The sequence below is a fragment of the Cnephaeus nilssonii genome (assembly GCF_951640355.1).
Source record: "Cnephaeus nilssonii genome assembly, chromosome: 9".
NCBI lineage: Eukaryota > Metazoa > Chordata > Mammalia > Chiroptera > Vespertilionidae > Cnephaeus > Cnephaeus nilssonii.
In genome coordinates, this window is record NC_137080.1 from 65,681,952 (window position 1) to 65,707,245 (window position 25,294).

The window sequence follows — 25,294 nt, forward strand, 5'->3', positions numbered from 1 at the left end:
AGGAACTTAAATAGAAAAAAATGTATAAAGACTTCATGGAACTCAATAATAATAAGACAACCCGATTACAATGGGCAAAGAATTCAAATAGACATTTCCCCAAACAAAACATACAAATGGCCAGTAACTACATGAAAAATGTTTAACATCATTAGGCATTAGGGAAGTGCAAATGAAAGCCACAATGAAATACCACTTCACACTATAACTCTAGGATGCTATTTAAAAAACACAAAAACTGTACAACCTCCAGAAAATAGCACTTGGGACACTTGTGTATTGTTAGTGGGAATGAAAAACGGTGCAACCACTGTGGAAAAATGGTTTGACAGTTCTTAAGGATGTTAAACAAAGAATTATATGACTTGTAATTACATTGCTAGGTATATATCCCAAAATTTGAAAATAGAGATTCAAACAAATACTTGTATGCCAATGTTCATTATTTCAAGTATGCCAAGTAGCATTATTCATAATAGCCAAAAGGTGTAAACAAGTCCATAAATTGATGGAGAGAGATAAAAATGTGGTTTATATTAATAATATCTAATAATGCCAATATGGTATACAAAACATATATTTTCAGCTATAAAATGGAATAAAGTTACCATTGGGGAAACTGGGTATAGGGGTACATGAGGTCCTTTTGAGTTATTTCTTTAACTGCATGAAAATCTACAATTACCTTAAATAAAAAGTTTAATTTTTTTTAAAAAAGGAATGAAGTTTGGATACATGCTTCAATGTGAATGAACCTTGAAAATATTATGCTAAGTGTGTGAAGCCAGTCACAAGACCACATATTGTGTGATTCCATTTACATGAAATATCCTGAATAGGCAAATCTATAGAAACACAAAGTAGATTGGTGCTTGCTGAAGGGACTGATTAAAGCAGATGGGTGTTGATAGTCAATGGGTACAAGGTTTATTTTAAAGGAGACAAATTGTTCTAAAATTAGATTGTGGTGATGGTTGTATAAATTTGTGACTATTCTGGAAAATATTGAATTGTATGTACACTTTCAATGGTTAAATTGTAGAGTATGTGAATTTTATCTCAATAAAGCTGTTAAAAATGTTGTTTGGAGTGAAAATTACCGTTGGGATTTATAAATAAGGAGCTATATTTAAAGGCATTTAAATTACTGAATATGCCACCAGCTGGTTTCACTTAAAATTAAACTAATTTATTAATCTTTAAGTCTATGTTTCTAATAGTTGCATACATATATTTATCTGAGTTATCCCAAAGTAGATAGAGGGGAGAACCATGGGTTTTAAACCCTATAGTTCTCTCTTATTGTTTTTTCATTGTAATAGTTATCATAGTGAAAATTAGACAAATATCAGGAAATACATTTTTGCCTCTCACCAAATTTCTTTCCTACTCTCATGTGTGCCAAATTATAAAAGTCCAGTGGCTTAAATTTTCATACAGGAAACCTAAATCTGGTATAAGTAAAGACTCATTAATTCTTCTTTTCTGCTTTGACCCAAAGTAGTATAAACTTTTTTTTTTCTTTGTGCCTACCATGTTATTTTTGTTTGCTTGTTTTTGTTAATCCTCACTGGAGGATACCTTTTCAATTGATTTTTAGAGAGAGTGGAAGGAAGGGGCAGAGGGTGGGAGGAGAGAGAGATGGGGGGGGGGAGAAACATCAATTAGAGAGAGATACATTGATTGGTTACTGGCCAGGTATCTAACCTGCAACCTAGGTACATACTGTTGACCAGGAATCAAACCTGTAACTCTTTGATGTGAGGACCAACACTCTAACCATTGAGCAACACTGGTCAGGGCTGTGCCTACCATTTTTATAGGATTTTGAACAACATAAACTGATGAACAAAAACAGATCCAGAGACAGAGAAACATGGATCAGACCATCAAACCTCAGAGGGAAGGTAGGGGAAGGGTGGGGGTAAGGGGGAGAGATCAACCAAAGGACTTGTATGCATGCATATAGGCATAACCAATGGACACAGACAACAGGGGGGTGAGGGCATGAGTGGAGGGTATGGGGGGTAATGGGGGGATAAGGACACATATGTAATAACTTAATCAATAAAGAAATTTAAAAAAAGGATTTTGTATTTTATGTTTTAACATGTATTTTTAGTCCAAGACTGGGTTTCCAAGTCTCTGCCATCTAGTGGCAATATTGAAGAAATACAAGCTTTCTACAAGCTTAAATGTACAAATGTTGGTAGATGTCCAACAAATGTTAAGGACCAGCAACAAATTAATCACGAATCTTTATGGTTGCTCTTTAATTCAAAGCACGGAACTATGTGTTTACATAAAATTTTTATGACTTTATCTGTCTTTTATCTTTTTTTGATGTTGACTGCCTGAAATACAAAACCTGGGAATTTAAGACATACTAATTAATCACTAGTTTCTAATCACTTATTATTGATGCAGACTGGATTTCACAAAAACATTTCTGTTTGTACTGTAAACATAAAATAATTGAAAAATTTGCTAATTGTTGTTAATAATATTATCTATCTTCAATCTTAAATTCTGATATGTACACATATTAAATGTCAGCTATATTGTTTTAAATGAAGCTTTAATTGATTGAATATATTTGCACACATGTGCATAGTGATATGTCTCTACATCATGATTGATTTATATGATGGATAAAATTATGTTTTTTATGTTAAAAATCAAGAGTAGGATGTCTCTGCCTGGCTGGTGTGGCTCAGTGGTTGAGTGCTGACCCATGAACCAAGAGGTAACCAGTTAGATTTCTGGTCAGGGCACATGCCTGGGTTGTGGGCTGGATCCCCAATAGGGGGCATGCAGGAGGCAGCCCATCGATGATGTTTCTCTTTCATGGATGTTTCTACCTCTCTATTCCTCTCCCTTCCTCTCTCTCTAAAAATCAATAAAACATATTTTTAAAAAATCCCCTTAGAAAAATATTTAAAATGAATTTTAAACAAAAAAAGAATAGGATGTCTCATTAATTAGAATGTATATAATGCACTGATGGTAATGGCTTTATCTACTGGTAACATTATAAGGAAGCTATTTTAAAGCTGTCTTATAATATGTATATTAAATTCTCATAATAAGTTATCTTCTGAGTGATCAACTTTTATAACATTTGCTTGGATCAGCTAATTGTATTCAATGACAGAAAAATACTTCTTTATTAAATGTGGAAAATGCTCATGGTTAGTTTAAAAAGTAAAATAAAGTACAATTATTTAAAATAGATATTGTTTACACTGTGGACTCATTTTAGCTCACTTCTGAATAAATGTTAATTTACTTTTAGAAAAGACATGTCAGACATGTGGGCAACATATCCAGTAATAACTTGGGTAGAGATTTTAATAAATCCTCCTTCCAGATACTCAGCTGTAGCATTTATATTCAAATGAACCCAAATCTTATTATTATGGATGAATTTAGAGAGAATAAGCTTAGAACTTAATTCTCAATCCCGTTTGGAACTGACACTGGCAGACTGTGAATCTTTCCATCTCTTTAGGAAATAGAATAATCAGCATGTGCATGTGTTCGTAAATTATAAAGTTGTTCATTCTTAATAGGGTTGCACAGGGGCAGGAGTACAGGGACTGGTGAAAACCATACAGCGAGTGCATTCTCTTTGTGCCTAAATGCCTTAAGTGCTGCCATGTTCTATTGTAACATATTTTTCACAACCCTGAAATTATGGACTGCTCGAGTTTTAGGACTGGAAGGGAACTTAAGCCACCAGTCAGGCCACAATATTTCTGGGCACAGCAGCATTCTGGGATGTAAGACCATCTTTTCTTGTTGACACACCCTGACCCATGGCTACATGAACTAGGATGCCAACTGCCATAGACAAACCCTTTGCCCGCACCCACGCAGAGATAATACTCCTACTTTCCATTTCGGCTTGGTTTGTCTATCTATATACTTGCCTACTTTGGGGGTGTGACTAACCATTATTTTTTCAGTTTTGATGAATTTCCAGCAGACATTTGCTGGACATACACATGGGAATAATGTTTTAATTTTTTTCCCAGAAAGATTATACAATTTGCCACTTAGAGGCCTGGATCTTATGCTCTGGTCATTTGAATGCCAGGGCCAGACAGCCAGTTAAACTATTAACTCCAGCCCAGAAATCTGTATAAATTAGGACTATGAAATGGAAAACAGTGAATAATGTAGAAGTGTAGGCAAAAAAAAAGAAAAGAAAAGAAATGTTAGGTCTTATAATGGACACCTATAACTTTCATTGAAGCTGTTTGAAAAATTTCCCTTAGGAATGAATATAGGGTGTCCCAAAAATGTATACACACACTTTGAATAATTATAAAGGCAGTATTTAATAAAATACATGTCATTTTCAAAATTGAGTATATATTATATACATTTTTGGGGACACCCTATATGTGGGAAAACAAGCAGCTGTCCTTATGGGAAAATAAGCAGATTGTCTATTTGAAGATGTCCATTATTAATAAGAAAGAAGAGGAAATTCAGGAAAGGACTCAAGTGTCAACAGAGAAGTTATGGGAGAATCCAGAAGAGATAGCTGCCTCTGAAGCCAGACCAGAGTACAAAGCAGTTCATAGAAACACGCACAAGCCGGAAGGGAAAGAACAGAGCATAAAGGATTTTGAGCAAGAGAAGACTCCTGATGACTTTGGATTCCTGTCCAAAGGATGGGGCCGCTAGTCATTACCATCACTTGACAGAAGGGGGCAGCAGAGAGCTGCTAGGGTGACCTGGTTGAATTAAAGTCAATTTAGAAGATGAGAAATGCAAAGAAGCTGGAAGGAGAGCCGGGAGAGCCGGGAGAGCCGGAAAGCCTCCCACTGATTGTGCTGGCTAAGCTGATTAGGTCAAGCGTGTCAAACTCAAAGGCTAACACAGGACAAATAAACAAGGTTTAACTTTATGTGGGCCGCAAAAAAAACAAAAGCTTTAATTTTCATAGAAACGCAGGTTTATTTCGATAGAGACATGCTGAACACAAAGGGCTGAAATAATGAGTAATCGTTAACATAAAATAATAGAACACCTTAATAAAAATTAATATTTTTTCTTGAACATTAACTTACCAGACACTGAATAACTGCACAAATTAATAAGCATAACGCAAATAAACCTATTTTTCTTGTTCTCCGAAAGCAAAATATTTCCTGTTGTGCACACCAAACAAGTCAGTACAAGACTAATGATGTGGCAATCGGCTGCTAATAAAAATACTCGCTGCTGGTATTAGTGGAGAGAAATGGTGTGCCTGTACGTAAGGCACGTAAAGGAAATGAATGCAACAAAATTATAGTAATCACTCATTAGCGAACGTTGTAGTTTGTTATTAATAATTATGTATAACAGGATATTGTAAAAATTAAGTTATGAAATTTTTATTAAAACATTTCTTACATACCGTTATATTGGCTGGGCCACAAAAATATTCATTGTGGGTTGCATGCAGCCCACGGGCCGGGAGTTTGACATGCTTGGATTAGGTGGTTAAGGCCTGTAAAGGAAGCTACCAGCACGATTCTTTAGCCCCAGAATGCCTTCTTTTTTTAATTTTATTTTTATTTATTTTTTCCAGAATGCCTTCTTTTAAAGGCCATTCAAATACCCACTTTGTCATGGCTGGGGAAATAATGGTTCTGGTCCTAAGAGAGATACCAGACTGTAGCACTTTATCCAGAGCCTATTATTCACATTTAACCACATGAAGGGTACAATACCAGTAGTGATATTAATAGTGAATGAGTCTCTGTCTTTCTATCAGTTGCTTCCACATAGGTTCCTCTTATTACTCAGTATTGTCTCTAGGTGTTATACTTGACATCGATTTCTGTGTTACTGCTGTTGAACTTCCATCGGCCTGATCTCAACATAATTTCAGAAGCAAGGCTGGACAGTTTGAGTACTCCAAAAGAAATCTCTCTGTTGGTTCTGGGCAATGCTTTTGTCACACCTTTTTCCTGGAAGTGTAATGAGCAACATCACTGTTAGGACCGAGGTCAAGTTCAAGCTAGTGAGCCAAGGTAGGGAGGAGCAGGCTAGTGCTGTGCTAGGAAGGCACAATAGTTTAGTCTTTTCATATATATATATATATATATATATATATATATATATATATATATATATATATATATATATTTAATGAAGTGGAGCACTTGTGAGGAAGATATGATTTCATTTTGTCTTCCATAAATGGGCAGCCCTGGCTCAACCATTGACTAAGGCCAGAAGGAGGTTGAAGGCCCCATAGGTGGTGGTTGGCTGGTTGTTGATGCATTCATCAGGTGCTTATTGAGGACTAATAGAAGTGGTGTGTTCGAACCAGCTTGTACTGAGACCGAGAGCCAAATGTTAGCGTCTCAATAATATCACATTGGTAACTTGAAATAGGTCATGAAGGGAATATTTACACCACAGAAATTGAAAAGCCCAACAAGTGAACCTCCCACAATCTGTTGTGAAAACTGGGTGTTGGACCTTTACCAGGACACGACTGACTAGGCACTAGGCCCAGTGTTATGTCCTAATTCAGGTATGGGCAGAAATGATAGGATTAGCTCACCCTTTTCATGTCTACTCTACTTTTTTTCTTATTAGAATTTCCAAAGCTGCTCAGTATTATAAACTACTACAGTGAAAGGTGACAATTTTCCCACTTACCCTCTGACTTTGTAGTTATGGATGTCCACCCACCCCCGTCCCAAATATCCCATTATGGTATGAGGTCAAATGGTTTGGATCAGGTCATGAGGTCACAGAGCTGGCTGTGTGGCAGAGGAGCAACATGAAATAAAGCATAGACCAGCAGACAAGAAAAGTAGTGTTCCCTTTACCATTCATTAACTTGAGTGAGACAAATATCCTCCCCCAACCTGAGTTTTATGGTCTATAAAATAAAGGGGCTTGGTCTAGTTATTTTTGCTCTGACCTTCTGCATTACAAACCTAATTTTCTTTTAAATGTCAAGTATCTATGTACTTAGAGAGGGTTATCCATCATCATCTCTAAATAATTTGCTCAGAGCCTCTATTTGTACTAAACCATCTTTTTATTCCACAAAATATGCTGTGTCAAGTCTCTCTGGGCCTTTGTATTTAATGTTCCCTTTTATGAAATGTCGTACCTTCTCCTCTGTCCATCTGACAAAACCCTGCTCCTCTCTGAATGGTCTGCTTGTGTGACCACCGCTGTAAAGCATTCCAGGACTCACTCAGCACACTTTAGTGCCTATTTTGTTGTTTCTCATCGCACCAGCAGCGCTCTCCCCCGGCACAGAGGAGGCTGCCTATATGTGTGGGTCCTCCTGACTCTCCCCTGGCTTCACCCTTCTCCTGTGTATCCTCTTGAGTTCATTTGCTCCATTTGGCTTGGCTGAGTTTTGGATTCCATTACTGCTTGATTTTCACTTCTCTGTCCACCGCTCCCCTTTGGACTTTATGAGTTAGAGCAGTGGTTGGCAAACTCATTACTCAACAGAGCCAAATATCAACAGTACAATGTTGAAATTTCTTTTGAGAGCTGAAAACCGACTTCTGCGCATGGGCCACGAAGTTTCAATTGCACTGTACGTGCGCGCCCGCACGTGGTATTTTGTGGAAGAGCCACACTCAAGGGACCAAAGAGCCGCATGTGGCTCTCAAGCCGCAGTTTGCCGACCACTGTGTTAGAAGATGCCTTTTTTGCCTTTTTGTTTTTGTTTTATTAATCCTCACCCGAGGATATTTTTCCATTGATTTTTTTAGAGAGAGTGGAAGGGAGAGGGAGCGACAGAGAGAAACATTGATGTGAGAGAGCACATTGACTGGTTGCCTCCTGCAGACACCCCAATCAGAGCCGGAGAACCTGCAACCAACGTACATGCCCTTGATTGGAATTGAACCTGGGACCCTTCAGCCCAAGGGCCGGCACTCTATGCACTAAGCCAAACCAGCTAGGGCTAGAGAGTGCCTTTGATATCGCTTCCATTCTCCTTTTGTTCCTGACCTCTACCAGCCATTTCTCTTACCCCACTCCCATGTCTTATTCCAATTTCCAAAATACTAAGCCTGGCCAGATACCCCATTCCCTACCTGCCAGAGAAGGCAGTTCTGATAAGAGCTTGGAAATTATTTAGGGAAGGAACTATTCTTTCACCCATGTGTCCTCAATGCTTATAATCATGTCTGAAACATATAAGTGTTCAATGGATGTTTATTAAATACATGAATACATGAATGAATATGGCAAGAAGAACTAATCTGACAGAAGCTCCTACTTAGGGGATACTAGTGAAAAGCAGGCTTCATCTCACTTCTTGAACGTTGATCACTGAGTTTGGATTTTTGCCCTATAGATTGGGGATTCTCAACCATTTTAGGGCCTCAGGGAGGATAAAACAAACCCTGGATATTTCTACCAGCAAAATAATTTTCTACAACATACAAAATTTGCACAGAATTTCACTCTCTTCAAAAATCCCCTTGAAGCCCATCTGTGAATGCCCGGTAAATAACCCTCAGTTATACACAATGGAGAAGCATTGAAAGTGTTATAGTTTTCATCATGTCTGGATATGGCAAGATGAAATGATGCTTGAAGGAGGTGTTCAGAATAGACTGGAAGGCTGGGCACCCTGAAGAGCTAGAGGATCTGGGTGTAAGGTGATGAGGGGCTGAGACAGAATTGGATGCAGTGTGAATAAAAGAAATGGGCAGATATAAGAGACATTGGAAAGAAAAAACAGAGGGGCTTGATTATCAATTTTATGGAGGAACCAAATAATAATTATTCTGTGCTCTTGAAAAAAGGTTCTTAAAGAAGTTAAAGTCTGAGACAATTGATTCAACCATCATCACTTTTTAAAAATGAGTGATACTGACGCATGTAAAATAAATTAATATTTTCAAATATATTGACTCATTTGTTGGGAACGGTAAATTTACCTGCCCAATGATCTGATGACCTGATCATGATTGGCTTAGGAATTCAGTGGGAGAGAGCAGAAGTAGGAGGGAGGTGTAGCTTACAACTTACCAAATTTTAAAACTGGCACCTTTCTTTCCCCTCCTCTTTCCCTTCATTCCTTTCTTTCTGTCTCTTTCATATAAAGCAGAACACACTTTTCTGTAAATTACACTTCCCCAATCATTTAAAAAAATGAAATATACCTATTCTGTTGTTTGGTGCTCAATTAAAACAAAATGCCTTCCTGTAAAACCTGCGCATAATGCTGTTGTACTTCTGTGTTCAGGTTGGTAAAGTCTCACATACCTCAGCAATTGCCAATTTTAATTTATGATATTGCTTGTGTGCATGGAGCATGAGTAACTCTGCCTAGAAATGCATTAAAAACATGTAAGATTTAGAAGATATCCGGCTTAGCATAAATTAAAAGTAGGCATTAAGTGTGGTCTGTGGGGATAAACCTGAATTAATGCAAGTATGTGAAAAAGATTAATACAAGCTCAGTCATTTGGAAATTCCTTTGATTACACTTCTATCAGAAGATGGGAAAAGGTGGTCCATTTTGCTATTACTAGGTTTTCTACAACTTTTAATAATTTCTCCTCTAATTTCTTTGTTTCTTCTCCCATTTTACTTTCCGTTGCTCTCGTCTGTGAGCAAAGACTCCTTTTGAGACTTATTTCCTTGTGTCTTTAATTTTAGTCTTCCATTTCTTTTTATGAAAATGAATCCATCTATTATGTCCTTTCTTCTTTACCTGACCAGTTTCTTCATTGTTCTCCATCCTTTCTTTGGTCACATCCTGTGTAGCCTACTCTTTTTGCCTCACCTCCCAGTATGTTTTTTGCATTAATTAAGATGCATGGTAGGTTATGCTATGATAACAAATAAATGCTGAACTCTCAGAGGCCGAGCAAAACAGACATGTGTATCCCTTTACATCACAGTCTGACACAGGCTGGGAAGGCTGCTTCTCTCCCAGTGGCAACCCTGAGGCCTGGGCTACATCCAGCTCAACACTGCCCTGTTCGAGTCGAGTCCTTTGATTCAGCCACACAGACAAGGGAGAGAGTGTGCATGTAGATGAAACCCTTGACTTTAACTGCCCAGACCAGAAGAACCACCTCATTTTCCCTTTTGTTCCTTTGGTGAGAAATAGTCATATTATCCCACTTTGGTGCATGAAGGTGGAAAATGTTGAGGAACAATATGGATTTTTGATGAGCAATAATGGTCTTGTCCTTATCCCCATTTCCTCAATATCATGTTTCTCACCCCTTTGAAGGAGTAAAAGAACAGATCACGGCTTGATTATGCCCCATGTCCCTCAGGCTGCACCTCCGTGTCCTTCAGGCTGCATCTGGCCAATGCTTTGGAAGGCGAGGCTATGAATACTAAACTGAATATATGATTTGAAATTTTAAACTGGCCTAGACTGGACTGGATTTTTAAAATATTCAAACTGACCAGAAAGCTATGGGGTCTGCCTGACATGCTGTCAGGAGTCAGGAAAGGGAGATTTGACAAAGCATATTTGAAAATGGTGATTGAGAAAAATAAAATTGTTTGTACCTTATTGGGTTTAAGACTGTCCAATATAAAGCCTGTGTTGAGTTTAGAGAACAATATAATTAGATAGAAATAAAACTATGCAACATTTTATTGTTAAATGTAAGCTACATGAAACAGTCTTTTTTTGTCTTTGAATAAGTTTAAACAATGATTTTACTTCAACTTAGATAACAAAAAAGGAAACTTAATCACATTTTAAATTAAATTCAAAGATAGATCTTCTAAAAATAATTGAAGTTTGGTGAATGCCTTTCTGCTAAGAGTGCTGTGAAACTCTCATAATTAGATTACTGTTTAATGCCCTTGGAGCATTGCAGCCAGTGTTGATCAGCCCTAATCGTAAAGTGCGTCCCTTATAAACAAAGCAAATGCTCTGCAATGTCCTCATAATGACCTCCTGAGTGGAGTTTTCAAATTCTAATAAATCCTCACACATGTTTTTAACTTCTAGGGACTTTAGTGTGAATTATCATTTAAAGATAGAGTTTGATTAATAAAGTATCACTATGGATAATGAAAAAGACCCCATAGTTATGGCAAATAAAATACTTTAGGTATGAAGCAAATGACTCAAATGATATTCAGAGGGCTGGAACAGGCCTGATATGTTATCTCAGCCTTCTTCTTCCTTAAGCCATCCCACCACAATCAGCTTCGTTTCTAAGGATCTCCAGAGAAAAAGATTTCCACATCACACAGCTCAGCCATCCTTCTGGTCACTCAACTAAATCTGTATATTATTGATTAAACTCAATATTATTTATTCTAATTTCTTAAAGCCACGCCTATTTTGTTCTTACAATTTTTCTTACTTATTATTGTATTAATTCTTTGCACTTTCAAGTGCCTTTTCCCTCCTGGAAGACAAGGCATTTATTTGTTATGATATAGCCAATTGTTGGGATCTAAAATAATGTTGGGATTGAAAAGATATTTGTCATTTGATTTTAAAATGGGAAGGATCCCACCAGGACATCTATGGCACATATGGACATCTATCTAATTTGCAGATTCTAAAGAACTCTGCAAGTTCATTTGATTGGTGGAAGAGCTGGGACTCAACTGATTTTTCATGCTGGTGCTTTGCGCCTTATATAATAACTTCTCCATTCTGTGTACCTCTTTATGGACATAGAGTGGGTGGAAAGATTGAGTTGGGATGTATGCAAGCAAAATTAGTATCAATAACTAAAAAGCTATGGACAAATTGCTTAGAGGGTATAGACAAAATAAAATCAAAATTATTGTTTGTAATTATACACTAATTTGTTTGATTAATTACTCTCTGCCTGACCCATTAAATTGTAAGCTCCAAAACAGCAGTAATATTTTAAATTATATTTTAAGAACAGGCATATGGTTGCCATTTCTTAAAGAGATATTTAATTTGGCAACTTGTCATTTCTCTTTAAGTATTTTCTCTAATATTATATTAGCAGTTCCACAAGTGATTTCCAAGGTCTGAAATTTGTGAATTTTATGATTCCATCTTTTTTTCACAAAGTCATCCTTTAAAGTAATTGCTAAAATACTTTATATATATCTATATATATAAAAGTCTAAGCGACCAAACGACTGAACGATCGGTTGACTGGTCGCTATAACACACACTGACCACCAGGGGACAGACACTCAATGCACAGGATCAGGCTCCCTCCTGTCTGGATCGGGCCTGCGGGGATTGGGCTCCCTCTTGTCTGGATAGGGATTGCGGGGATTGGGCCAAAACTGGATATCTGACATCCCCCAAGGGGTCCCGGATTGCAAGAGGATGCAGGCCAGGCCGAGGGACCCCATCAGTGCATGAATCCATGCACCGAGACTCTAGTATATACATGTTTCTAAATATATATACATACACACACACACACACACACACACACACACACACACACACACATATAATATACATATATTTATGTACTAGTATATACATACATACATATTTCTAAATGTCATCAGAAAAGCCATGATGTAGAGTTCTCTTGGAATTTTTTATATTGTTCTAAAGGATATTTCTACTGGAATACTTATTAATTGCATCACTTTAAAGTAGACAAATGGACCAATGAGACATCTTACAAATTGAGAGTCACTAATAATGAAACTATCCATTGATGTCTTTCATTGATGGCTCATTCAACCTGCAGTTGGTCCAATTCTGAAGGTTAGGAGATAATTGGAGGTGTCCCTACAAATGAATTATAGATCTCTCCCCCCCTTGATTTGACTTTATTTTAAATTGTCAAAGAATACATTGATATATTCTCATACAAAAGTTAAATAAAATAGCAGTTACAGAGCAAAACCTAAAATTTTTCCTTAATAATTTTATTAGCATTTTCAGGCTGCCATAAAAACAAAACACCATAGACTGAGGTGGCTTAAACAACAGAAATTTATTTTCTCACAGTTCTGCAGGCTGGAAGTCTGAGATTATGGTGACAGCATGGCCAGGTTCTGATGCGAGCTTTCTTACTGGCTGCGGATGGCTGCCTTCTCACTGTGTGCTCACATGGTGGACAGAGAGAGCAAGCTCTCTGGTGTCTCTTCTTGTAAGGCCACTAATCCCATGAAGAGGGTACCACAGTCATGACCTACTGGCCCAATTACCTCCCAAAGGCCCCATCTTTAAATACTTATCACCTTGTGGGTAGGGCTTCAACATACAGATTTAGGAGGGATACAAGACAGTCCAGGGCAATAATATTGATGCACATTTGTAATGTGTGCTAATTTATATAATGTGAATTCTGTGCCAAGATCTGGCCTAAACAATACTTGCACGTGATATACATTTTACAGATGAGGAAACAGGGATCTAGAGAAAACACTCAGCTAATAAGTGGTGGAGCCAGGACTCAAATTAGGAGATTTCACCATAAAGTCCATGCCTTAAATTCTATTCCACAAGATTCTCTAAGCCCTCGCTCTTTCCATATAACCCTTTCAGCAGTCGCCAACCTTTCGGACCTCATGGACCACCAGTTGGGGACACTGGATGGTGTTTTTTGTTTTGTTTTGTGTGGTTTTTTTTGGTCACTGAGTTCATCAGGAGAGTAATATAGCACGTGGCATATAGAACAAAACATGCTAAGCCTCTGGGCTGCTCCTCTTCCTGCATCCACCCTACCCCACTTACCTCATTCATGCCTGTCAGTCCTTAGGATTTCAACCTAGCAACACTTCATTACGGAGGCTTCCCTGATTTCCCACCCCATTTATTCTAGAGTAAGAAAATGAGATCCAGAGAGGTAAAGTGATGTCCAAGAGGCTGCCTTGCCACTTGGTATCAGAGCTAGGACTAGAATTCATGCCCCTTGATTTAAGAGAGCTCTCTTTCAGCCCACCACTTTGATTTTCTGAAACTCAAACTCACCACTATGACTCAAGGGAGAAATTCATAAGAGTACTATAATCTTGGGCTTTGGCGTATTTTGGAATGGCACACTTTAGAAGTTGAATCTATAAACTGATTTTTTTTAAAGCAGCTGCAAGATAATAGAGACCACTCTAGACTTCAGCACAAGGCACAAAATAAAAATTTGAAATTAGTTCTGTGAAAGGCAAGGTCATTTAAAAAGATTTTTTTGGTTATAAGTTACACGAAGGTATGGAGGCAGTACTTCTATCTATTAGAAAAACAGAGAGGATCAAATTCTTATAAGAATTTAAATCTAAATGTATAAGTGAATATGTATTAGTTGCCTATTGTTACCAGCAAATTATAATAAATTCAGCAGCTTAAAACAACGCATTTATTATTTTACAGTTGCATAGGTCAGAGGTCTGGTAGGCTTCGCTGGTTTCTTTGCTATGGGTGCCACAAGGCTGAAGTCAAGGTTTCGGCCAGGATAGGGGCTCTGAAGGAGAATCCACTTCAAGGCTCATTCAGGTGGTTGGCTAAGGGTTATTCTCTGTTTCGAGAGGCTGCCTGCATTCCCTGGCTTGTGGGCTTCTTTCTCCATCCTTAAAGCCAGCAACGGTAGGTCAGTCCTTCTCATATGTATCTCTTTGATGTCATTCTCCTTTTTGCCTCAACTTCCCTGCCTTCTTTTCTGCTGTAACTCTCTGATTAACTCTTCCACTTTCCTCTCCTACTTTTAAGCACCTTGCTTAATAATATATTTGGCCCAGCTGAATACTCCAGGATAATATCACTATTTTAATATCCATAGTCATAATCACATTGATATCTTGCCATATAAAGTAACATTGTTCTGGGAATTCAGGTGTGGAAATCTTTGGGAGCTCATTATTCTGCTTGCCACAGTTTATCTTCTGGCCCTGAAAGAGTCACATCCATCCCACATAACCAAATACATGCATCTCATCCCAAGATCCCCAATGATCTCATCCCATTACAGTATCAACTTAAATTCAAAATCGCATCAAAATTTCATCACTTCCAAAATCCCAGATCTAATCACCTAATTTATCTAAATCAGGTATGAGTGAATCTCTGGGTATAATCCTTCGTGAAGCACAACTCCTCTCCTTTAGGCCTGCGAAACTAAAGAAATCAGGTATTTGCTCCAAACATATGATGATGGGACAGGCATTGGATAATAGTTATAGACATTCTGGTTCAGAAGGGAGAAAATGAAAAGATGAAAGGAGTCACTGGGGCCAAGTGATTTTGGAATCCAGCCACGCAGATTCCACTAGATTTCAAGGTTTTTTGGGGAAAATCCTCTGGGTTCTTGTCTACATCCTCTTGGGCTCTTATTTCCTTTCTCAGAGTCACACCTCCTTTTCCAAAAAAAGTAGCACAGTTTGCAACTGAGTAGTTTTGTCGGCCTGTTTCCTGCAGGTAGAATGGTGGGGGTCTGACAGCCTCTTTCAGTTCTGGCTGGCAGTGTTTCCACTGTCATGATATCCTCATGTGCGTCATGGGGGTTCACCTTGTACACAGATCTTTCTTAGATAACCTTAAACTATTTAGGCTTCTGCCGATAGGACTGAAGGTCTTTATGAATCACATCCGTAGTCTCTTCAAATAGCCCCTGTGCAACGGAATATTCTGAACTTTTGAACTTTCTAAGGCATTAGCAGAAGGTGTTACAGACACAAGTGCCCTTTTTCTCTATAACGTGGCTTCCTGACGAAAGGATCTCTTCAAAGCCAGCGATGGTGGGTCAAGCCCTTCTCAAGTTTTGAATCTGACTTCTCCTTTGGCTTCATCTCTCCTCTGCCTCTTTTGTCTTCTTTACCTCTTTCTGACTGAATCCAGGCATAGAAATTTCTCTACTTTTAAGTGCTCACATCTTCCTAATCTTCCTTTTTTGGGATCCATAACCTTAATCACATTTTTAATGTCTGTTTTGCCCCGTAACATAACATTCACAGGTTCTGTGGATTAGCATGTGGTAATCATTGGTGGGCCTTTTTTTTTTTCCCCCTACCTACAACAGAATATAATCCCACAGATCTTTCAGGTCATGGGTAGGAACATGAGAGGGGAGGTGGGAACTGAAGAGAGAATAGCTCCTGACAGCCAAAGGAAATTGGAAAACATTCCATGTGTTACGGACCTCAGGTTTCAGAGTAGCTACGTAGGTTGGTGGCTGAGAGTACCGAGCAACTTCCGAGTAGCCTGACAAACCTAGAAAAGCCTTTCTGGTTTGAACAGGAAGGTAAACTAGGCAGCAAGGAAGCCCAAGTAGAAAAAACATTGCCTTTATCTTTAGTCATCATGAACAAGTCTGGTCATGGGTTATACAGTGTGCGAGCAGAGCGATATGAGAGCCTCACAGACCAACACTGAACTATGCTATTTTATGTTAAGGGTTTTTAAGAATACTAGCATGCTGGTCTCATATTGCAGAGATTCTCATGAATGAGAGCGTCTGGGTGGATAATAAACCAATAACATCTAATTCCTGGAAACCCTTTACTTGGAGTACTCCTGTGAGAACACAGAGGCATAATAGCTTCTATCGCTTCTCTGAGTAACGGTATGGTAATTGTCTATTTATTTTTTCCTGCAGTAGAGTTATTCATCTGGATCACGGGAGTCACACGCCTCCTAACCTGGCAGCTCCATAGGAGGAGCAGATCTTCAGCAGTAAATCATATTAAGATAGGCTGTGGCACTTCCCTAAGAGACTCCTCAATCCTGGAAGAGTGCGCAGGCATCTATTGAAGGACTCTGCCATTTCCATCTGCTGCAATTTCAATTACATTGCCAGTGTGATGTTTAAACTGCCGAGTACTAGAAAATTAATCAGAGAACCTCATTCATTCCGGTTTGCTTTTCTGCGGCGTTGGCTCACAAGTACAGCTATATGATGAGATACCGTATTTAGCTTAGCACTTAAATCAAGGTTACAAGAACACACCGTGACTTCAGTGTGTTAACACTCCTTTCCTGGCCCCGATGGCTTGCTTTCTAAATGGGATTCTTTCCAAACCCTCTCCATAGGGGAAAATAAAAGTAATTGAGAATACAAGCCAGTATTTAGTAGTTCACACAACGTGTTTAATATGGAAGCTAAATCTTAAACTAAAATTGTATTCCAAGCACCAAGAATTTGGACGTAAGCCACAGTAATAACTGAAAGGTCTTCCTTTCTTTTTTCTTTTCTTTTTTTTTTTTTTTGGTGGTGAAATAGAGACCATGATCAGGGAGTAACATTGTGTGCGTGTGTTTATTGTTTTTCTCATTTATATCTTTCTTAAAGACATAGTACTTAATATTTGTATATGCTGGTACTTAAATCTTGGGATATTACCTTGGAACTCCATCCCAGAGCACCATTCAGTCTTGTGTGGAAGTGACTTTTCTTCATGTGCCATAATCACCTGGACGGTGTGGCTGGGGCAGGGGAGTCGGTGTGAGTTTGTCTCTTTGCTTACCTAAATTTATGGCCATTTACTTTTGTTTCTTATTATCATTCTCCCATCCTGTGCCACAAATAATTTGGGCCCAAAGTCCAGTTTTATTCCAAGGTGAAGGAATTTAAGGAATAAGCTTGAGAGGTTTAAGAGTCATGATGAGCCCTAGCTGGTTTGGCCCAGTGGATAGAGCATTGACCTGCTGACTGAAGGGTCCCAGGTTCGATTCCAGTCAAGGGCACATGCCTGGGTTGTGGGCTCGATCCCCAGTAGGGGGCATGAAGGAGGCAGCCAATCAACGATTCTCTCTCATCATTGATGTTTCTCTCTCTCTCTCTCTCTCTCCCTCTCCTTTCCTCTCTGAAATCAATAAAAATATATTTTAAAAAATATATAAAAGTCTTGATCACTGTTTAGAACTCTGTTGGTGTCAAAAAGTCTCACCTGGTGCCACTTGCCAACTCGGCCTGTGGCAGTGGCCTCTCCAGTAAATGTCCCCCAGTCCCCTCAGGCTCATAGCCCATGTCGCCTTATGGCAGGAGCCAGAGACGACTTGAAAGAACAAGAAGGTAATGATAGATTTTTAAAGATATTTGTGGAATGATGTGAGAGGTGACCTTTTCTCACCCTCCCAACTCCCAACCCCTGCCACTGAAACCTTCAGTCAGTTCTATTAACCACATGAAAGATTTATTTTTCTGTCCGAATTGATGCCTAGCAAAGTAGAGACACATTTGTGGGGGCAGACACCTAAGAGCAGAGGAGGCTTTGAGAATAAATCACCTGAAATTTAGCCAAGTCCCAGGAAGGGCTTTGGACTTGCACAGACCAGGGCAATTTCATGTAGAACTCAAGGAGTGGGGAAGACCCCAGGTACTATCTGTATTGTGCATGTTAACACAATAAGGTGTTTAAATGTCACTGTCAAAACCTTTATTAGCAAATACCAGTGTTGACTGAAAGTTCAGCTTAATAGAAGCGTTTTTCCTTGCGGAATGACATAGTACAAGTGTGATCTTTGCCCTCCTGATATTATCATTCAATCTGGAAAGACTTGAAAAAGTCAGATTCGGGTCATCTTCCTAACCATCTCTATAAATCTCATTCCAACCGTCAGACCATTTATTTCCTTCCTAGGCTTACTCTAATCTTACTTGAAAATGACACAAAGCCATATTACCTTGTCTCCCAGAGGTGTACCCTTAATTACAATTAACTGCTCATTAAGGGGTGGCTGCTGGTTGAACAGTAAATATACTTTGCCACGTCTTTGATATTGAATTGGCAATTTCGCAAACATATTTTTTTTCATATGAGCAACCAAGTCAAAAATATTTCAGGAAATCTGCAAGTCCAGCACTGAAGGTCGGTTGTCTCTTCAGATCTGTGAGCACAGTCTGGGAGCAAGGGCTCTGCTACTTGTTTGCTCGGAGGCAGCTGTGCAGTGAAAGTCGTTTTAAATATAAAGGGGGCTCTGAGTTTTTAACGTCTCACTGAAAGGAATGCTCTTTGCCTCTTGCCCTGCCCTAGACTTAGACTTTCCCAAGGAGACATTGCTGGACCAACAAGAAGTTTCCTTGTCTGCTGTTGAGATGCCAGAAAAACTATGAGAAGAGCACACCAGGTCCATTTATAAAGTAAAACTGTTTCAAGCCACAACGAGCAGCTATTCCAATTTTCCATACTGCCTGCATCTGTAACAGTTGAAGAAAGATTTTTCTAATGTGTTAAAAATTTCTCTAAATTCTTAAATTTAAATGTTTTATCATTTGGTACTGTATTTGAGATATAAAGAGAGAGGGAGTTATTTTGTATGTGAGAGTTACTGGTTTATTTGAATATCACATTAAGAAATCTTTTGAGATGTGTAAAGTTGTGGCTATAAATATGTTGTTTTGGGAGCTGGGTATGTCATTGATGGGCTCTGCACATTTTGAAATAATTGGAAACGGGATTTCCTGCAGTGATATATTCGTTCTACCTAACTTTCCTGTGCTCCCAGGTACTGAAAATAAGGAAAGAGCAGCACCATCTTAAGAAAAATAAGGTGAATACACAATCAATTTTTTTTGGTTTTGAATTTCAGTGGAATCATTCTGGGTTAAGTTTTGATGATGAACAAATTTGATTTGGCTCAATATTGTTAGCTCACCCAGTACAAATCATTATAACCTCACCCTATTTAGTATTTCCTGCAAGTAACAAAAATTTCTCTTGTTCAATAAGGACTTTACTAATACTTTAGTAATAACATCTAACATGTATGTATTGAGTGCTTCCATGTGATAGACATGTGTTCAGCACTTTAATGCATTATTTAATTTAATCCTCAGAACAACTCCATGCTGTGGTATTATTAACTCTATTTTGCAGATGAAATTGTTCAGGTTCCACGAGGTTAGGTAACTTGACCATGAGGTTGGTAAATTGTGGAACTGGGATCTATAAGAATAAAAGGGTAATATGCTAATTAGACTGGGAGACCTTCCGGACGTCCTTCGGGACAAAGCCATGGTGGTGGGGCCGAGGCAGAGGTGGTTAGGGGCGATCAGGCTGGCAGGGGAGGGCAGTTGGGGGGGATCAGGCTGGCAGGGGGGGCAGTTGGGGGCGAGCAGGCCAGCAGGCAGAGTGGTTAGGGGAGATCAGGCAGGCAGGCAGGTGTGCAGTTAGGAGCCAGTGGTCCCAGATTGTGAGAGGGATGTCCAACTGCCTGAGGGGTCCAGGAAGAGATTTGGGAAATACTTTATGTTTTATTGCCAACACATGAACTAATCATTATTTGGGGTGGAGTAATTTTACTAATAATTCATCAAATTTTATTTTTATTATTTTCATCATAAAGTCCATGGGAGAAAAATTTCTAATCTTGCCCCTAAATTCTAGAAATTTTGTATCTGTGACTCCCTTTTCATGGGCTACATAACTCATAAGAACTCCATTTGGTAATATTTTCAAGGAGACAAGAGGTGCAAGAGAGTATTGAAAATATACTCCAAAATTGGAATTCTTCCGATACTTAAATTTACAGATTTCTTTGCTAAGAGAAATAATGATATTTAAAATAACCACCCCCCCTCCACTCACACCCATTCTCTGTTTAGTCATTTCCTCCACATTGTATTCTGCTTAGACATATGAAACATACCTTGTCTTTTCTGAATGGTGTACTTTGCTCTATTTTAATGCTGTTTCAAAAGTAAAATAATTGAGAAGTAATTTTCTTACTTTGAGTATCTTTGTATTTTTATATACATTTAAGTTGGGTTCTTCTCTTTTCATTTCTTTTTTAAAAAATATATTTTATTGATTTTTTACAGAGAGGAAGGGAGAGGGATAGAGAGTTAGAAACATTGATGAGAGAGAAACATCGATCAGCTGCCTCTTGCACACCCCCTACTGGGGATGTGCCCGCAACCAAGGCACATGCCCTTGACCGGAATCGAACCTGGGACCCTTGAGTCCGCAGGCCGATGCTCTATCCACTGAGCCAAACCGGTTTTGGCTCTTTTCATTTCTTTATTTTAAAATAATTAAATAAAATAAGAAAATGCAGCTTACTGCCTAAATGCTGACATTCTGAGTACCTGCTGGATTCATTCCAATTTATAAAGTTATTCTGAATGATAATTTCAGAATTGATTGGATGCATTTCTGATGGAGCCCCGTTTCTATGGCAACACATTGGGTTTACAGATTAAAAGACTATTCCAAACAGCATTAAGTAAAATTGCATATGCATAGAAAAATTTATTAAAAGAATAAATTATCCAGTCACCTATAGGTTATCTACCCAGCCCTAGAAATAGTTAATTTTATAGCCAATATCCTCTGAGGGGAGAGGGCTCCTTATCAGGGAAGTAGTGGAGTGCCAGTACTGGCAGGTGAGGACATTGTTACTGGTAGGTTACTTGTGGGAGTGTCTTGCCAGGCACAAGGGTCAAAGGTGAAGCTAAGATCTGAGCCTGGGAGTGAGTAGTTCAGGCACCAAAGCAAAAACAAAACTGAAGCGAAGTACTTGACTCAACATGGAGAAACCCCTGGGGAGCAAAAAGGAGAAAATGGGGCAATTTGAGACCGGGGTAGTGAATGTAGAGTTTCTGAAGATAGTGCTGTGCTGCCCTAAATAGCAATTGGAGATCTTTAAAGTAAGAACTCTAAGCTATATTTCAGCATGAAGTTTTAGTACCTAGTCAGTGTTGAGAGATAATTCTCCATGGGTATCTTAAAGTTTCTGTATATCTCATAAGCAGAGGCAATAACTATGATTATTCCAGATTTTCTTTTCAAAGACTTTTGTATAGTGAACAGCCTTGGAAGATACAGTGTCTCTGGAACAAAGTCAAGTTTGTTTACTCACCAGTATAGTAAATATGTCTCCCTAAATAGCAAGGCCTGACAGGATTACTGCCCATTATAAAAGATTAGAGGCCTAATGCACACAATTCATGCAAGAGTAGGCCTTTCTTTCCCTGGCTGCCGGCACCAACTTCCCTCTGGCACCCGGGACCTGGGCTTCCCTCATAGCCCGGGCTTTGTCTGGAAGGTCGTCCAGAAGGACGTCTGGTCTACTTAGCATATTACGCTTTTATTATTATAGATTTGGGTTTCCTAAGCACTTCTGCAATGGGTTCTACTATGGATACAGGGATCACCTGGCCTTCTTCACATCACCCTGTGGGAACTGGGGTTCAGGGAACATGCACAAATGCTGATACTGTTTACAACTATGAGCAGTAAAGTGTGCTTTGTCTCTGACCCAGGAATCTCATGTCTTTGCCAGTGTCTGTGAATCTCTGCTAGCCTATCTTGTTAGCTTGCAATTAGGGTAAATTTTTAGACCCTTCCCAGTTCTCCACAATCAGTATGGTTTGAACATTTCCTCATCATCCTCAGCTTGAGCCCTGAAGCAATGTAAAACATACTATTATCACCTAAGGCACCAACCAATACTGGGCTTCTGCTTCCTCATGCTCTCGTCACTGAAGTGCTGGGGTGAGTAGAGCCCTTGACCCTTTGACTAGGTTTCTGGCATTTCTTGCTGCCCTGCTTCCAAAGGTCTCGAGTGTAAAGGGTAGAGAAATATACTCTGTCGTCACACATATGTGTTGGCTTGCACTGGGTTTTGTATTTAGCAATAGTGTCTAGTTTTAACATTATTTATCACATTTGAACATTTATGCAAAATCACTAAATAATCATTTTGTTTTTTTGGTTAGATTGCTTACTTTTTTTTTATCATTAGTGGTCTCTATCTCACATGGATACTGACACCTACTTTGAATGGGGTTTTCACTCTTCCTTAGATTCGGCTGCTGGGAACCGCTGTTCAATTCATATTATACGGCTTGCCTGGGTGTGGCAATGTGTTTGACGAGTCCCTCCTAGGAGATTGTTATGACACAACTAATATTCAAGACATGGAGAAAATATTTACATGACAAATGAGAAACGTTAGAATTTTAATCATAAAGCCAAAACTCTCTTAGTAACAGGAAAGAAACATTATTAGATTCTAAATTTCTTCCTGTTTTGTACTCTTGCAGAGGATAACAAAATAAATGTAACTCACAGTTTGCTGCTGCCGGATATAAGATGCTTTTGAGAAGCTTTCAACCTGGTTTTGACTTGGTGACAATTCCAAAAACACTTGATTGAGGATTCTTCCAGATCATCCCCTCCCCTACTTCATGCCATTACAGCTTCACACAAGGTCAAAGTTTCTGGAGGAAAAAAAAAATGTGTAAAAGTTTCTACAAAATAGAGACTGTAAAAGCCAACTTCCCCACTCCACAACCATCTTGAGAGTTATTTCTGTTCTCGTCACATTCAATTTCCTGTGTAACAAGGTGACCTTTTAAAAAATGCACAAATTAGTTGTTTTAATTTCATTCACACTACAGAAATTTGGGAATTCTAATGGCACTGGCAATTAACTTGTCCATTTGTGCCCAATCTTGTCACGCTAATGTATAATGATTGGTGCAGAAAAGAGCAGAGCATAGGTAAATAGGAAACATGACCTATGATTTATAATTACACATGCCTTACATTGACTTTGTATTTAGAAACAGTGCTGAGCTTTTAACCCTTTGAACTGAGTTTTGTGCAAAAGCATTAATTATTTTAGAGGCGTTTATGACTCAATTTGTATTGCTATTCAGAGTGTCCATCTGTTCTTCATGAGTTCTGGGAATTAGTGAAGCTTACGTGTTTACCCCAGTGGTAAAGAAGCAGAATATAACCATAGAAGGAATACATCTGCATATTTATTAGCCAAATAAAAAATACAGTACAACCGTTAAGATTTTCAAGAGCTTACAGGTATTATAATGATAACATTTGGTTTGCTTTTATTTCAGGTAATTTTTTTCCTGGTAGTACAGATGAAGCAGTTATGAGAATTAAAAGAAAAATCTGGCAATACTGTTAGACTTATACTAAATTGAGATAGTACTTAAAGTGAAGAGAACTAAACTGTTCTCTCTCACTCTCGATTCTTTTATGTTCCTCATCAGCTGGTTGAAGGGTTCCCAGCCCTGTCTCCTCCTGCTCATGAATATGAGCTTCAGATGCTGTGAGAACCTGCTTTAGTTTGGGCTACTATTACAGGATGGCGTACAAACAACAGAAATTTGTTATAGTCTGGATGCTGGGAAGTCCAAGATCAAGGCCCCAGCAGATCTGGTGTGTGATGAGGACCCGATTTCTGGTTCAGAGGTGATCATCTTCTCCATGTGTCCTCACGTGGTGGAAGAGGCAAGCGAGCTCTTATGTCTACGTTATAATCCCATCCGTCAAGACTCCACACTCCTGACGTAGTCACCTCCCAAAGGCCCCACCTCCTAATATTATCCCACCCAATATAGGAATTTGGGGTAGAGGCACAAAAAATTCAGCCCATAGCAGAGTCCATTTAACTCAAACATAAAGTTCAGAGGAAGTCATCCTTGCTATCAGGGACCACTGCACATCTCTTAGAGAACATCTAATCCACAGAGAGGCTGCATTACATCTATGACAATGTACCAAGGCCAGTTAGTAAAAGCTGCCAGAAGATAGTTGAGTCTCAAAGACATTTTATTAAATGTTTCCAGATGTCAGCAGTGTTTAGTAAACCACAACATTAGATACTTTGGAAATAATTGAGACCTTGACAACTTTAGCGCTTGTTGCAGATTCTGCCACTTGTCAATCTGATTGTCCGACCACATTTAAGAGATTTAAACTTTTTAAAACTTGCTGAACAACGTTAAGGTGGTGTGATGTAAGAGCACACATTTTAAAAAGTTAGTTTAAGGTCAGCACCAGAACGGCTACCCATCTGTCACGCTGTTGAGAGATTCATATTGGAGCCTGATCTCAGTTGTCACACATTGGCAAGACTCACCCTCATTAACACTGACAGATGTCAATTCCTGTTCTCCAAATGCAGCTAATAGAAGGAAATCTCCTTTGGTATGCATTTTCCCAAAGAACCAGTGCCAGGGGCAAATGATAGGATTGACATGTAGGAAAAAATTAGGAGTACACAAGAATGTCAAGTAAAAAAACAGCAGACAAGAATTGCTGTGGGAGTATCCTTGCAATTCTGTTGGTCCAAAACTATGTGCCAATTTAACTCAGATTTGTATATATGCTGAGAACAAATCCTCATAATATTTAAATTATAAATCAATAGTTTCTTATCATTTTAAGACAGTTCTTAAATAGCAGCTTTATGATTCTGTTTTTCTTTATAAGCATGTAGGATAAGTCAAAATACAAAAATTTAAGCAACAAATCATATTACACTAAGTATGATTATTCACTCTGGGGAGAAATAATTAGGAACAAAATATTTATACACATGAATAGATTTTTTTAAACCTAAGGCCATAGTATTTTATTTGAACACTTGAAAGGATGTTATAAAAAAATCTTATGCATTTGACTT

General features: G+C 38.6%; 1 protein-coding gene across 2 annotated transcripts in view; it reads left to right on the top strand.

The window, feature by feature from the left end:
- Window positions 1-25,294, top strand: part of COL9A1 (collagen type IX alpha 1 chain) — a 135,548-nt gene that overhangs the window by 5,584 nt on the left and 104,670 nt on the right. The window contains exon 1 of one of the 2 annotated variants that reach the window (XM_079779816.1): window positions 23,178-23,207. The exons of the other annotated variant lie outside the window; for it this stretch is intronic. The gene's annotated coding sequence lies outside the window, so the exon portion shown is untranslated. Of the gene's footprint in view, window positions 1-23,177; window positions 23,208-25,294 lie in introns of those variants that run through there. 2 annotated transcript variants of the gene reach the window in all.